This window comes from Dermacentor albipictus, chromosome 1 (genome assembly GCF_038994185.2).
Source record: "Dermacentor albipictus isolate Rhodes 1998 colony chromosome 1, USDA_Dalb.pri_finalv2, whole genome shotgun sequence".
In the NCBI taxonomy this organism is placed as follows: Eukaryota; Metazoa; Arthropoda; class Arachnida; order Ixodida; family Ixodidae; genus Dermacentor; species Dermacentor albipictus.
The window spans coordinates 137,718,484-137,732,572 of record NC_091821.1 but is presented as its reverse complement, the minus strand read 5'-3'; the positions used below and the strand labels follow the sequence as shown (position 1 = coordinate 137,732,572).

The 14,089-nt window shown below is 41.5% G+C and overlaps 1 long non-coding RNA gene across 1 annotated transcript; it reads left to right on the top strand.

The window, feature by feature from the left end:
* The first annotated feature begins 2,385 nt into the window (after window positions 1-2,385).
* LOC135911806 (uncharacterized) lies at window positions 2,386-13,736 on the top strand. Its single transcript, XR_010567457.2, has 4 exons — window positions 2,386-2,693; window positions 3,903-3,959; window positions 5,025-5,215; window positions 6,557-13,736. It is a non-coding gene; the product is annotated as an uncharacterized lncRNA (long non-coding RNA).
* The last annotated feature ends 353 nt before the right edge of the window (window positions 13,737-14,089 follow it).

Genomic DNA, 14,089 nt, shown 5'->3' with positions numbered 1-14,089 from the left:
GCACTTTAAAGAACCCCAGGTGGTCAAAATTTCCGCAGTCCTCCACTACGGCGTGCCTCATAATCAGAAAGTGGTTTTGGCACGTAAAACCCCAAATATTATTATTATTGCACCTTCTCTCTCCCTTCTCTCTCTTCCCCTTCTCCCATCCCCCAGCGTAGGGTAGACAACCAGACTATTGACTGGTTAACATCCCTGCTTTCCTGTATTCCTCTCTCTCTCTCTCAAAGATAATGCTACAGTGCAAGCTGAAGGAGCTCAGAGCAGTCCACACTCTAAGAAAAAAGAGAGTAAAAAGTGAGTCACAGCAACTTGACTCTCTTTTTTCATCCGAAGACCCACTTTTGCGCGAGTAGAGTCAGAAAGAAGAGTCAACATTCCCGCATGGGTCGTTTGACTCTCAATAGCACGCTAAGAGTCATGGAAGATCGCCATTCCTCTGATATTCGAGATGAGTCTGGCGAGAGAAAGATTTTAATGCAGGAGAATAAATACCAGATAAACTCTTCTGTTTTAGGCAGGCCCTCGGGTTCCTGTCCTGGTTGTAATGCCGTGTATCATTCTTTCATCCTTGTCATGTTCTGCAATTACTTCGAACTCTATATATTGATTTTCCTTGACCATGTTTGTTGATACCTCACACGCTTAAGCGATAGCTGGATTCCTATGATAAGGAAGACTTGGATTTGTCACACTGGTTCTGACCATAAGTAAATCTAAAAAAAAGTATTGGCTACTAAAGAGAGCACAGCAAAGAGATAAGTTCAGTAGGTGCAGTCAAAAGTGTCGATTGTAAATGTAATTCCGCGACTTAAACTAAATTTTGAAGATTTAAGTTCCAAAATCAATATCTTGTTATGAGGCGCACGGTAATGGAAAGCTGCAGATTTATTTTCAGCAGCTCGGGTTATTTAACGTGTACGGAATGCACGGTATACGCGCGTTTTCGCATTCTGCCCCCGTTGGAATGCGACTGCCGCGGTTGCGATTGGACCCGTCACCACCGTCACCTCGAGCTCAGCAGCGCAACACCAAAGCCACTGGGCTACTGTGCGTTGCGTTCCGCGGCCAGAAACAAATATTAACGTACGCAACACTGCTTTGGAACCCCCTAGAAATATAAAAACAAAAGTACAGCAGTTTCGCCCCAATGCTGCATGAACCACTGCACGAACTACTGCTGGAACCAATGTTCGTTGTTTCATCGGCTGAATAAACTGCAGTAAACATTCGCTTACTCCTTAAATTAGGAAGCACTTGGTCACGCGCGTACGTGCATACAACAACAGATCTGACTCAATGACGGCGAACACTCGCTGTCACAGCGTTGGCGTGACGAAGGGCGCGAACAGAGCGGACCGAACGCTTCTGCTGCCTCTTCCGTCAAAGCGTCTCCGCAAAATTGCGTTATCTGAGCGCCCCCTCCCCCCCAGCTTTGCGTCCATCGGAAATTATCACCAAAACAGAGCGAGGGTGGCGCAAGACCGGGCTAGAGCAACGGCTAGAGGAGGAGAAGCGCGCTAAACTAGCGCATCCCGCATCCCTCTCCCGGCTTGCGCGCGTTTTATCACGTGACCTCCTATAGATACTTGGGGCGCCCATCGAGCCCGGCTCAGCCTCGAACACTTCCTTTAACGCGCACAGCCAACGGCGCGGGATAGGATCTTATCGCACTTGACTTTATACGAAAGCTCACGGTAACACCGACAGATATATTTTGACGGTTGTGTCCATATAATTGCTATCGCAAAATTCGCAATAAATAGAAATTTTTACCAAGGACCAACCACACTGCTTCTCCATGTCGTGAGAGAGCGGTGAACGATAGTTCTAGAAAATGTGCTGCTAAATCTCCGCCAAATGACTACGCTCGCATTTGGTGATCGCGGCACACAGTCGCAAGAACTTGTGGAGGAAATACCGGAGTTCTGGCAGCTTCAGGTGCACTAGATCATTCAGCAACATGGGCGGCTTTGTAGTTCTACCTCACATCAGAGCAAACTGCACTAGACAGAAATCAAGGGCAGCCGCACCGTTATATCTAAGGAAATTAAGGACAATTACGCCGCGTCTTCACACTTCGAGCATGCTCCGACAGCCCACCGATAGATATTTCAAACGCAACCACGCTCGGACGAGCAAATTTTGCTTCTGCCAAGTGAACGTAGCGGGTATTTCAACACGCTTTTGAATTCATGGCTGTTTCATTCGTGAACATTACTTAAGTGACGTAAAATTATCAGTGAGCAAAACAGTTTTTATTTCAACGTGAGGAAACAAAACCGAAACTAGCGCAACTGTTTTGCTCAGTTGTGCAGCTACAAAATGATCCAAAGCCGAAGCCGTCAATAGCATGACGCCATTTTAAGGTTGCGCTGCATTGTCGTTGAGTGGTTCTGAAATCGCTGCGCTAGGGGCGACTGCAACCAAGCGTTGCGGCAAGTTACGGTGGGAGCTTCTGTCCGTGCTGTGTGATTGCGACGAGGGGACCGCCGCCAGCAGCAGCGTTTCGCCGATTTCGTCTTTGCTGACATCGAGCAAGTGCGCTCGCCGGAAGCGCCCGAAGTGCTGCGGTTTGCACTGCATCTTTCATTGTGATATGGGAGATCGCAACGGACAGAGACGACCAGATGCATACGAACCACTACCAGCGGGGACCTGTGACCTGTGCCATATTTCTCTTAACGTCTCAGGTAAGCATATCAGCTTTTCTTCCGAGTTTACAAACGGCGCGGACTCGGCCCTTCCGGTATGGCTACATTTTGCGCCACGTTTCTCTTGGCAGTTCACAGACGTTTCTTGGGCATGCATGTGCGTATGTATGCGAAAATACTACTGGCAGACGGAAGCCTCAGGAGAGCATCTGAAATTATTGCAAAGCTGTACTGCCAGGAGAAACACCGTTCTTAACGACGCCGGTGACGAGTGGCCTGTCGCATCGAAAAATCCGTAGAATATCAAGTACTGCGTAACTTGAAGTGTAGATACAATACTAGTACCAGTGTAACTTTCGCTGGCGAAGACAGGTAGTCGAAAAGACAGCTTGTGTATTCTGAAGATTTACTAGCGCTTTAGGTATATTACCGCGAATAATAAAAACGCTACAATGCTGTATGGCAGTGTCAGGCGATGTGGCAGCACAGATATCTTAAGAGCGGTAAAGCGGCTGCATGCACAAGCGAACAGACACAGCGCTTGAAAAGCGCTGAAACAGAACAAATTTTATGTGCATTTGGCTGTAAGTAGAAAACACAAAACACGTTAGCTGACAATCTAAGCCGATGTATAATGTTATTATTTTTTATGTAATCTTTATTTTCATGGTGGTAAATATTTAAAAGCATGAATTTGCTGCAACCTTTATGTAGTAAATCCTACTAGGCGCACAAAACCTGGCTGTGTTATGCACAGAATTTGTGGTATTCCTACTGGATTTTCTATTTTGAGTCCGGTGTTTTATGATAAAGAGGGTCTTTTTATTTGTAGTCTTATGTTAGTGCAGATATTTGGCAAGCAGAAATCAATTGATTGCAAGGTGATACCTCCTGGTGAGCTACATATAAACCCAAGTTTATCCTGTCTTGGCTATTGTAATGTGCATATAACAATTTTAAGTATATACTGCTGTAGTTGGCTTAGTCGCTGTCGCGTATTTTGTAAAAGTAGAAGGCTATGATTATTTTACTGTCTTCATGCAGAAATACCTTTCTTTGTTGTACCAAGAAACGCTCACAGCATTAAATGAAATGAAGTGTGATGTATTATTCTACTAATTTAATAAAGGAAATTTCGTCTGCACTGCATCAGAGATTAGTTTACTTTCTTTTACTAAACAATGCGTTATCTCCTTTGCTACTGCTGTTCTGTGTATTTTTGTAATTTTGAAATGTACTTTATTTTAGGTATTCAAGAAATGCCAACATCCAGAAGAAGACGCCATCTTATCCAGCACGTTATGGGTGAGACAGATCGTAGCAGGGACTTTCGCATATCTCATTAGCATATGATGCTATTTGTTGTAATTTTTGTGTCCACTTTCCTGGCCTTTATTCATTTCAGCATTATTGTGCAAAGGGTAATACTTTTACATCGAGATAGAGTAATTGTCCAAAGGAGAGACATAGCTGGAGGAGACGGCACACATGAGCCTCCTTTGTCCGTATCTCTATGTTGCGCAGTTACTCTGTGATTGTCTACCAACAAGCCCAAGTTGTTCATCAGCTACATTTACTAATTCTCCGTTATTACAATTTCATTGATACAACATTGAAAGTACAGAGGTACACAGGAAGACAGAGACTTGAAATGATGCAGAGCCGTAGAACAAGGAGCATCGCTGGAGCCCATGTTTCGACAAAGAGAAGGAGATAAGTTTTCTTGTCAAAACATTAGCTCCAGTAAAATTTCTTGTTCTATCACTATTTATGATTAAAAGACAGCATTATTGCTCTTGCTGAAGTATTATGCATTATGGAATAAAAATTAGCAGGGCTAAATGTCAGGAATGTGATATTTCTTGTGTATTTTAATGCTACAGCGAAAGCCAGAAAAACAAGATGTAGAGAACCACGCTGTTATTTGTCACTACCCAGTTTGGCCAGCTTCATCAGAGCGTGCACTTTGTTGCATTATCGACCACTGGAATTCATTAATTGAATTGCTTCGTGATTACTTATACTTAGAGATGCTGAACTTGTTTTAATGCAGCTTAACATAGTGCGTGTAAAAAATATACAATGACATTTTAAGAGGCTTGCAGTTGACTAGCAGATCACTTGATGGTATGAGCTCAGGTTTCCACTGAGCTTCCATGCACAAATCGGATGCACATTCTTTTTTTTTTTTCATTGCTTGGATTTTCATAAGCATAAGTACCATTTCTTCTTTGTCGACATTCTAGTTGTGTTGTAGGACCTAACTGTTTACATTTATTTGTATTGGTATCCATGTTCCACAGACAGCTTAATTTTTCTTGTAAATTGTGACATGGTAGGACTAAGAGCATTTGTGCAAATTTGCTGCAGGTACACTCTGGTGGCTCCCGCCCCTGCATCCTACCACCACTGTGTCCTGACTACGTCCACTAGGGAGTTTGAAGCCTTTGGCGGTTCCTGCCACTGCGTCCTGCCACCACCATGTCCTGACTACATCCACTAGGGAGTTGGCAGCCTTCGTGATGATGCCAAGCAGGCTGGAAGCCGACAGAAAGATTAAGGTAAATACATGTGATTAAGTGGCAACTTTTTGAGTGAAGTGGCTTGTAGCCACTCAGCAATGAAAGAGTTAACTTCAAAGCAGTTTAGACTCCCTGCTATCGGTGCAGGAATGCTCAAGTCCATGCAGTTTGGCTTAGCTGCCAAAAGGCTATGTGGATTAGACGAAACGCGCTGCAAATTTTGAAACCAGTAGGAGACCACTTGTACAATTTTTTTTCTTGCTTAACAAAAAACTGCTTTGATAAAGCTTTAGCAATCTAAAAAGAATACGGTGTACACTCATACATGGTATTGGGCATAAATTTACTAGGACTGCCTTGATAGTAAGTATGCCGATAAACACACCAAAACTGACTTTTTTTGCTAGTTCATCCTCATCTCTGTGCACTGCTGCATAATTTATGTTCCTGAAACCAGTTTTTGCATGCAGCACAACTCCTAAATATGTGGATTACATAAATTTGCAGCTTTTGCTGTAAGCCAGATTCATGAAAATAATATTAATTGGCCATTTTGTCCATTTTTAATGACCCATAATTAACTAAGCAGTGGCTAATAAGCAGTTCAATTTTTGGTGTAAGGCCTCTTTTTATAGTCCCGAAAAATTTGGCCCCCTTAATGAAGGAACCAATTTTTCTGCTATACCTTTTATGACGCATAGATTGGTGCATTACGCAAAATCTCACTTAGTGCTTGCGCCAGTAAAAAAACTTTTTAAGTTAAGTATTTTTTGAAATTAACATTTGCGCTATATTGAAGGGCCTCCAGTTCTTCAAAAAAAAATTTCAAGTGGTCGTGTGCCAGGTCGGTACAGCTCGCATGGAATTGCCTACTTACACAAATAGGGAGGGCCATGCCCTCCGTGGTTCCTCAGTGGCTATGGTGTTGGGCTGCTGAGCACGAGGTCGCAGGATTGAACCCCGGCCACGGCGGCCACATTTCGAGAGGGGCGAAATGCGAAAACACCCGTGTACTTAGATTTAGGTGCACATTAAAGAACCCCAGGTGGTCGAACTTTCCGGAGTCCTCCACTACGGCGTGCCTCATGATAAGAAAGTGGTTTTAGCAAGTAAAACCCCATAATTTAAATTTTTTTAGGGAGGGCCAAGTACACTTGACTTTATGTTAAGATACTATTATTGATCTACAAAAGACAAAATGAAACATTCCATCCTATAAACAGCTCTTCACACTCATTTACACTTTTGCACATTTTTATACCTGAAGTCTGGTGGCTTATGTCTGTTTTCATTATCTGCTATGTGCCGATGGTAAACTTCAGGTTTGCCCTATGGTGAAGAATATTGTGGTGCTTATAGATATCGACCTGTGTTTTTCAGGTTGCCTCGAAATTTTACCAAAGCCGTACCACACACTCGGGCCAGGCCTCTTGCAAATGGCGTATAACCAGGCTCAACGCATGAGTGTCGAGTGAGTCCGGAGATCAAGGCAACCTGCTGTGCAACCAGCGTGCAACCTTTGGTGACCCCTCTACATGTTCCACCTATTTCACAGCTGCACCTCAGCTGCAACTTATCCAAACAGCATCACCAACTGTGGTCACTCATCGAACCATGGATGAATGTTAGGGTGGAGTGATTTGAAGAGACATTCTATTTGTCTCTTCAAATTCTTAGCAAATACTTGTGTTATTATAATTAATATGTGTCTTTAGTGCCTAGTTTTTAATGGTTCCTTTCTATTAGAATTCTCACCATCGATTCCTGCTACAGTGAAACCTCGTTAAACCGTAGTCGGCCGGAGCTCGGAAAAAGTACGTACTAAACGGTAGTACTGTTTAAGCGAAATAGCATGAGATCGCCCACTTACCTGTCGATAACGGAACTCAGAGAGAGTGCGATGAAAGGGGAAAAAACATGCAGTATTTATTCACTTCGCGGGACGTAAGTGTTATTTTCGTTTGATGTCGCGGCGGCCTAGTACGACGACAGCGGCCTCAAACTTACTGAAGCTGCGTGCCAGCTTCTCAGCCAGCTCCCCTCTTCTCGGCAAACACTCGCACGGCACGACAGATTCCTCGTTGGCGTTACGTATTCTCCGTGCACGCGCGCAGTAGTGCTGCATAAGTCCCGTGGCGCCTTTTTCATTGCCGGGTGCCGGAGTTCGGAAAACTTTTCGTTTGGAATAGTTACGTTATCGCGCCCCTGTTCTTGCGACGATCGCATTCACGAGGCTGACGTAACGCGCAGCTTCTGCCACTGTCGGGCCTGAATAGCCCGTGCTGTCGATTTCCGTGTCGTCCTCATCACTGTCGCTAGTTGACACTTCGGCAACAACAGCGGCAACGATGGTGAATAGTCGAACCTCGTAGCCGACATCTCTTCGCGGTCGCAGCAGCGCTGCCGAGCAACTTCGCATTCCAAATGCCACACACTGTAGTCAACAGCAGATCCATGTCGCAGGCCAGCGCCGACTTCTTCGTGTCACGTTCGGTAGCACGGACGATGTCTAATTTTTCTTCTATGCTGAGCACCCGACGTCTTTTTTATCCTAGCTTTGACATGACGCGAGTCCTCGCTTGCACGACGCCACAACGCTCTCTGGCATGGCGTCCATGCGGCGTCGAAATGATGTTGATGTTGATGCGGCTTCACATGCAAACGCACAGGGCGCTTGGAGGCCGTTGTACCGATCTCTGAGGCTTGTTGTTCTGCCGGGCCGCCCGATGGAGACGACGCACCGCCATGTTTGCGCGACGAAAAGTGGAAACGCTACGTTTTAACCGATGCGTACGCAATAAGCTGGTACGGTTAATGCGGATACAAAATACATTATGTTCAATGGCCGCTGAGTCGGGGAATTGACTTTACTACTTTTAAACCGAAACTACTGTTTAAGCGGGTACGGTTTAACGAGGTTTTACTGTATTACTATAATGTATGTCTTTATGCCCAGTTTTTCGTAGTTCTATTGTACTTGTGTATGTAATTGATAGGTTCATACTTGTTATACAGAAAGCTAAAATGCAAACTTACAGCATTTTTTTCTTTCTTTTGATAATCTACAGCACTGCAAAGTGTTCAAGAAATGTAACCTAACGTGGGCTCTTGTGCAGGAAAAATTTAAGAGCAATATAGAGTACTTATTTCAAACACCCATTATTCTTGGAAAAGTCAAGAATATAGGAGCACAAAAAAGAAAATATTAAACTAGAAAAACATGAGTTCCCCTCATAAGTCTGATAATAATGTGACTTCCTTTCACTGCAAAGATACCAGTAATATACTCGCATACAAGGTTTCAAACAAGAAAGCTATGATGCCCTTTGCATTTCTCGGTGCCTATTTGCCACACTGACGAGTGTCAAAGGCATCGTAGGTTATATGCACACATTGGTTGTGTTACACTTTTGGGTATTTCATTTCTCGAACACAAAGGTTTACAGCAGTGCTTTAAATAGCAAGTGCATTTCCTAATTTATTAGTGCAAGAGTAACAGTACAGATCATGTAAAAATTATTTTACAGACTATATGTCCATGGATGCACGCTTCTGATGACATAGCAGTGACGTGGTCGTGGGATGAATGTCTTTATTTAAGATTTAAATATTGGCTTCCAGGTCTGGGTTAGTCTTCTACACTGAGTAGTCTAGGTCAGAGTCCATTTACTAGAGAAAGTGAATTAAACTAGAAATTATAAACATCAAAAGATCTTGTTTAGGACACTAATAAGACAATCAGCAAGGTTCTTTGGTTATTCATTTCCAAATTTGTGAGGATATATGTTATGACTGGTTTCAATATTGTGAGAACAAATATTTGTTTATTGTCACACTAGAGTTGGCTGCCCCCATTTGTATACAACCCCTTTACAGGCTAAAAATTCAGTGTGTTACCCTATTTACTCGCATAGTGATCGCACTTTTTGGCAAAAAAAATTGACTCAAATACAGGGGTGCGGTCATTACACTGGTTAATTTTCCCGCAATAAGAAAAAAATATATTATCTGGCATTTACTATGGGAATACAACAGGTCAACAAATAGGCGGCTGCTGCTGTATGTAGTGCAGGACACGAAAAAAAATGGTGGCCGGCAGAGCAAGCCGAACGCGCCGAATGCATTTTTCTTCTCGTGAGTACATTACAGTGCATTCAAACAGTTTCTTCCATATTAGTAATGAATAATATTGGCAAGTTTGCGGCAATAACATAGCCATGCCCACTTTGAGGGGACAGAAACAGATGGGCGCGCTTAGCTGCCAGTGACATAGGAACACATGCTGCGGAAACTGCGGCATTTGTCTTCACCACTATCCTAACGTGGCACGTTTCCGCTGAGGGTGGGTGAATATCTTAGCTACGTTACAAACGTCGGCGAATGAATAGGGTACACTTCTAACGTATCAGTGTAAACGTGGCTGCTATCATTGCCGCTCGTGATTTGTTGCGTGCCCACAAGTGCAGATGAGAAGAATCGAAAGACGCCTTTTTTTGTTGTTTTTGTTGACCACAACCATTATAAAGCCTACACATAATAAAGGAAAGTTTGGTTGTAGCTTTTTTTTGTCGTAGAAGTGCGGAAAGTGATGAAAGCAATGAAATGGGGCATCTGCTTAAGAAAGTTTTTTGCGTGCAGACTGCTTGGTTTGTCTTGAAGAGTCGTTCGCATAGCAGTCGACAGACGGTAAGCGCGATCATTATTAGCTAGATTTGGCACATGACACATGGCTGCGGCAAGTTTGGGGTGAAATCATTACGTGGGAAATAAAAAAAAAATCGAATTAAAACGACAAAATTTAGGGGTGCGATCATTACGCGAGTGCAATCATTATGCGAGTAAATACGGCAATAGGCTGTTTTTGGTTTTGTGCACTCTATGTTAAGGGATGCAAATGGTGACATACAACAGAATGCAAAAATGACTAATGAATTCAAGCAGGACATGGGGCTTTTTAGGCAGATGCGTGCGTGTGCTATTTATAAAGCTCCCCATGGTATGCCTGAAGGCATTTTCTAACACTTTCGTAGAATACACTGACACCCACTTATAAACTCCTCGAAACAACTTCTTTATATATTTGTACTAGAGATTTGAATATACTGTCATTCATAAAGTGTTTTATTAGATTTGAATTGTCATTTATTTTTGTGTAGCTGCTGTTTTTTAGTTATGTCCTACACAGTGGCAAAATATTTTTGGGGGCACTTTCCTGTGTAAAAAATTTTCAGAAATAGCTTTATGCTGTATCTTATTTAGCTATTCGTATACTGCAAAGTGGTGATACCTATCCAAACGGCTTGTACAATTACTGGAACTATGCAAAAATATATTAGGCCACATTAAATAATTTTACAGATTGCAATTTCGATTAGATATCAGCATCTGCATATCTTGAAGAGTACGTATGCCAAATTTCGTTAGTATAGGACAACTATAAGTGCATAAGGTTATTCTCATGCTATTGTGAGAAAATGTTTTTGAAGTATATTCAATAGCTTTTTTTCACAATAGCATGAGAAGTATGCAAGATTAATAGGCAGGCCTCTCTGCCTGCCTACTAATCTTGCATACTTCTAGTAACTTTACATGCTGTTTGAATAGACATCGGTACTTTGTAGTCTACGAAGAGCTGAGGTAGCTACAGCACACTGCTTTTTGTGAAAATTTAGTACACAAGAAAGTGCCCGCAAAGATCAGTGTATTTTCCCATTGTGTAGGACATAACTCAAGAAGCAGCTAAAGAAATACTAATGACATATATGAAATCTGCATGAAAAACTCTACAATTTGCTCTCTTTCAAAGCCTCTAGTACGAATAATAAGACTGTTTCGAGTAATATTCAATCAGCAAAACATGCCCCTTGCTATGGTGACCTACAACATAGAAACGCAAATTGAATGCAAGTCTTTTTGTTAAAGCGACTCTGGGCTGTCTTCCCAAGGGCTTCTGTTAAACACTGAAATTTCCTGCATTTACCAGAAGTGCAATACTAAAATGTTTGTGGATGTGCAATTGGTATTGGCAAACTAACAGAAAAAAAGACAGTTCTGTGAAATGAAGAATTGACTATAACTTTGTTCGACATTTACATTTCCACTCCATATCTTTGTTTTGTGCTTTGTACTGAGTGTTTCAGCAGTGACTGCCGCTAAAAATTGAACATAACTGCTTCATGACAATGCGACAATTTTCGCTAACAGAAATTTATAGCAGTGGCAGGCATTATAATTACAGTACTCAATAACGTCTAGTTTGTAAGAACTCAGACTAGCACCAGTTCCGAGATACACAACCCAAAAAGACATGACAGGTTTATCTTCCACACAGAATTGTCCCATGAGGCTTACAAAATGTTTTGTGGCTAAGTAATATCTGCAACAGCAAAGCATGTTCCACCAAGTATGGCGATAAATATTTCAGAGCTGTCAGTCTGAGGACTCCTACAAACTAACAATACCTTCAGCACTGACTAGCCTCAATAATAGGATGTCAGCCATTTTGCTGAAATTAATAAAACTTCAATTATTGTGATCTTGTTTACGAGAAAATTTGCAATTGTAATGCAGTTCTAGCATCTGTCACTTTTGTAAATATTTTCCAGTTAGTTTTTCAGACTACAATTTTTGGTAATAGAGGTATTCATTGCAGAAAGATCTAGTACATGGCACTTAATAATAAAGGTACTGGTCATTGTAGACTTTCTGTTGCACAGCTGTTTCTTGAAATCTGAAAGGATGTACCCGCCTCCTTATGTTAGCTAGAAACGGAAATCTGCCAGTATGTTTTGTTTAAAATACAGCTGATCAACCCGATAGTTAGGCTGCTTGCCAAATATAAATCATAACAATAATAGTGAAGAACCATAATAACAAAGTGATGCTGACTCATAACTATGCCCAGCTACATCCACGCAGCTGTGCCATACAATGTGCATGTGTTCAGAAGAGCCAAATGCCCCAGAGAGAAAGCAACAGTAACTCATTGTTTGTCATGTTGTTCAAGCAGATTATGCGCTAGCTGTAATTTATGCTCAGTAAATACATAAATCAGTCATGTCAGGTGTCTTACTTTAGGTTGCAAGTTCGAAGCTCTTGTAATCTTGCTTGTTTTTATTTTGTTTCCTTTGTGAGCATGAGTGACTTGGTTGCCTTCGCACATATTCTCAAAACTGTTTCATCACTGGGAATCAGGAAATTTAATTTACATATGAAATTCCCAGTTACTAATTTGGTAGGCTTTGAGCTTAATTCTCTTATCTTTTATATGTTTAGCTACCAAGTAGTCTTATCGTGCATTGAAACATATCCATGCAATGCAGAGAGGGCACCTAAATTATAAATATCTGTTCTTGCTTTCTACCCTGCTCTGGTGTTTTCAAAACCTAGCATTGGTGCAATGGCCTGTCTGCAGAAAAGTAGTAAAGTGGCTAAATTTAAAGGTCAACAACATAATTAAGATACAAAGCAAAAATATAAGTTCGCAATTGTCCCCCATAACGAGAGTTCTGCTTAGAATTTTAAAAAAAATTGACATCCTGCTGTGGTGTGAGAATTGCTCTGGGTGCCAAGGGGACTACGTAGCACCTGTACTAGTGTATACAAAGAAAAAAAAAGGTCACTCCAGATTGGAACGGCAGTGGAAAGTCAAGCACAGATGCTTTATTTCACGCACCATTAATGTGGCTTATCATCTGCTCCTGTTGTATGGGAATGCATACGTTGGGAAGACAATCCTTCGCACCATTGTTACCTTAGCGGGACACCAGAGAAAGGTAGAAATCGAGAACAGGTATTCACACTTGGTTGCCCACAGTGTGTTATTTGGATGTGTTTCACTCTACAAAAGACTACTGTGGTAGGTAATCATAATGACAAAGACAAAAGAATTAAAAGAGGTATGTGTCAGTCATCCGTCCGTGACTTCCAGTGTTTATAGAAACACTTCTTTGTGTATATGTGCCAAGCTGTAGGGAGGCTTTACGTAACTCAGTCATGCTTGCTAAGCTAAAGATTGGAATAAGGAAAATCACAAGAACATTGTATGAGTGGTTTATAGATGTGGCACCTAAAGTAACTTATTCATGTATGTCCTGAGGATAGATTACAGCCAGTGCATAATGTGCTCTTACAGGATGACTTGTGATGAGTAAAAGAAGCCTTCCTCACATCTTCCTCTTTGTTTCTTTTGGATCTTTGTGCACTATGTGTATTGTTACAGCTGCGTGCATGCAGCTGGGTATAGTTTGTATATGTGTTCTGCTTCCTCTCTTGTCCTCATCATTCATGCGCTATCTTTGCCGTAACAAAATACAGCTGCCTGTGCTACTTATTTTGTCAACGTGTTTGCATTATGGAAAGTTTTGTATTAGCGGTTATTTCGACCTGTGAAATTGTCTGTCAGCTATTTTACTTAGTCTTGCAAAAGTATGTTTCTCAACATAAATAAATGATCAGTATAAGTGTTGCTGTATTTATTTTTGTAATTTTGTCAGTTATGAGATTTTTATACACTGTTGCATGTTGTATGACAGAATAAAATTGATGCACAACTTTTTAATGTGGTGTTTTTCAGATCAATTTTCATCTCACGCTAACATGCACAAATTGTGTGGGAAAAAGTGCCAACAAGAGTACCATAAGGTAAGACAGCTGTTTTTACTATTAGACTGGATTATCAATTGCCAACCAGTTGTTTTCAGCAAGCATAGCATAATGCATAGATAATGTAATCTAAGTTGGAATATTGTTTTTATTGCACTTCATTATATGGGTCTCCTTTATACATAAGTGCAGCCTCTCTTATTTGTTATGTGTAGCTTATTTGCTTAGAATGTTAAGTCGTAAGTTAAGTCTTTTAGAACAAGGAAATAGGTGGAACTTATGAATCTTTTGACATATCATAAGACACTT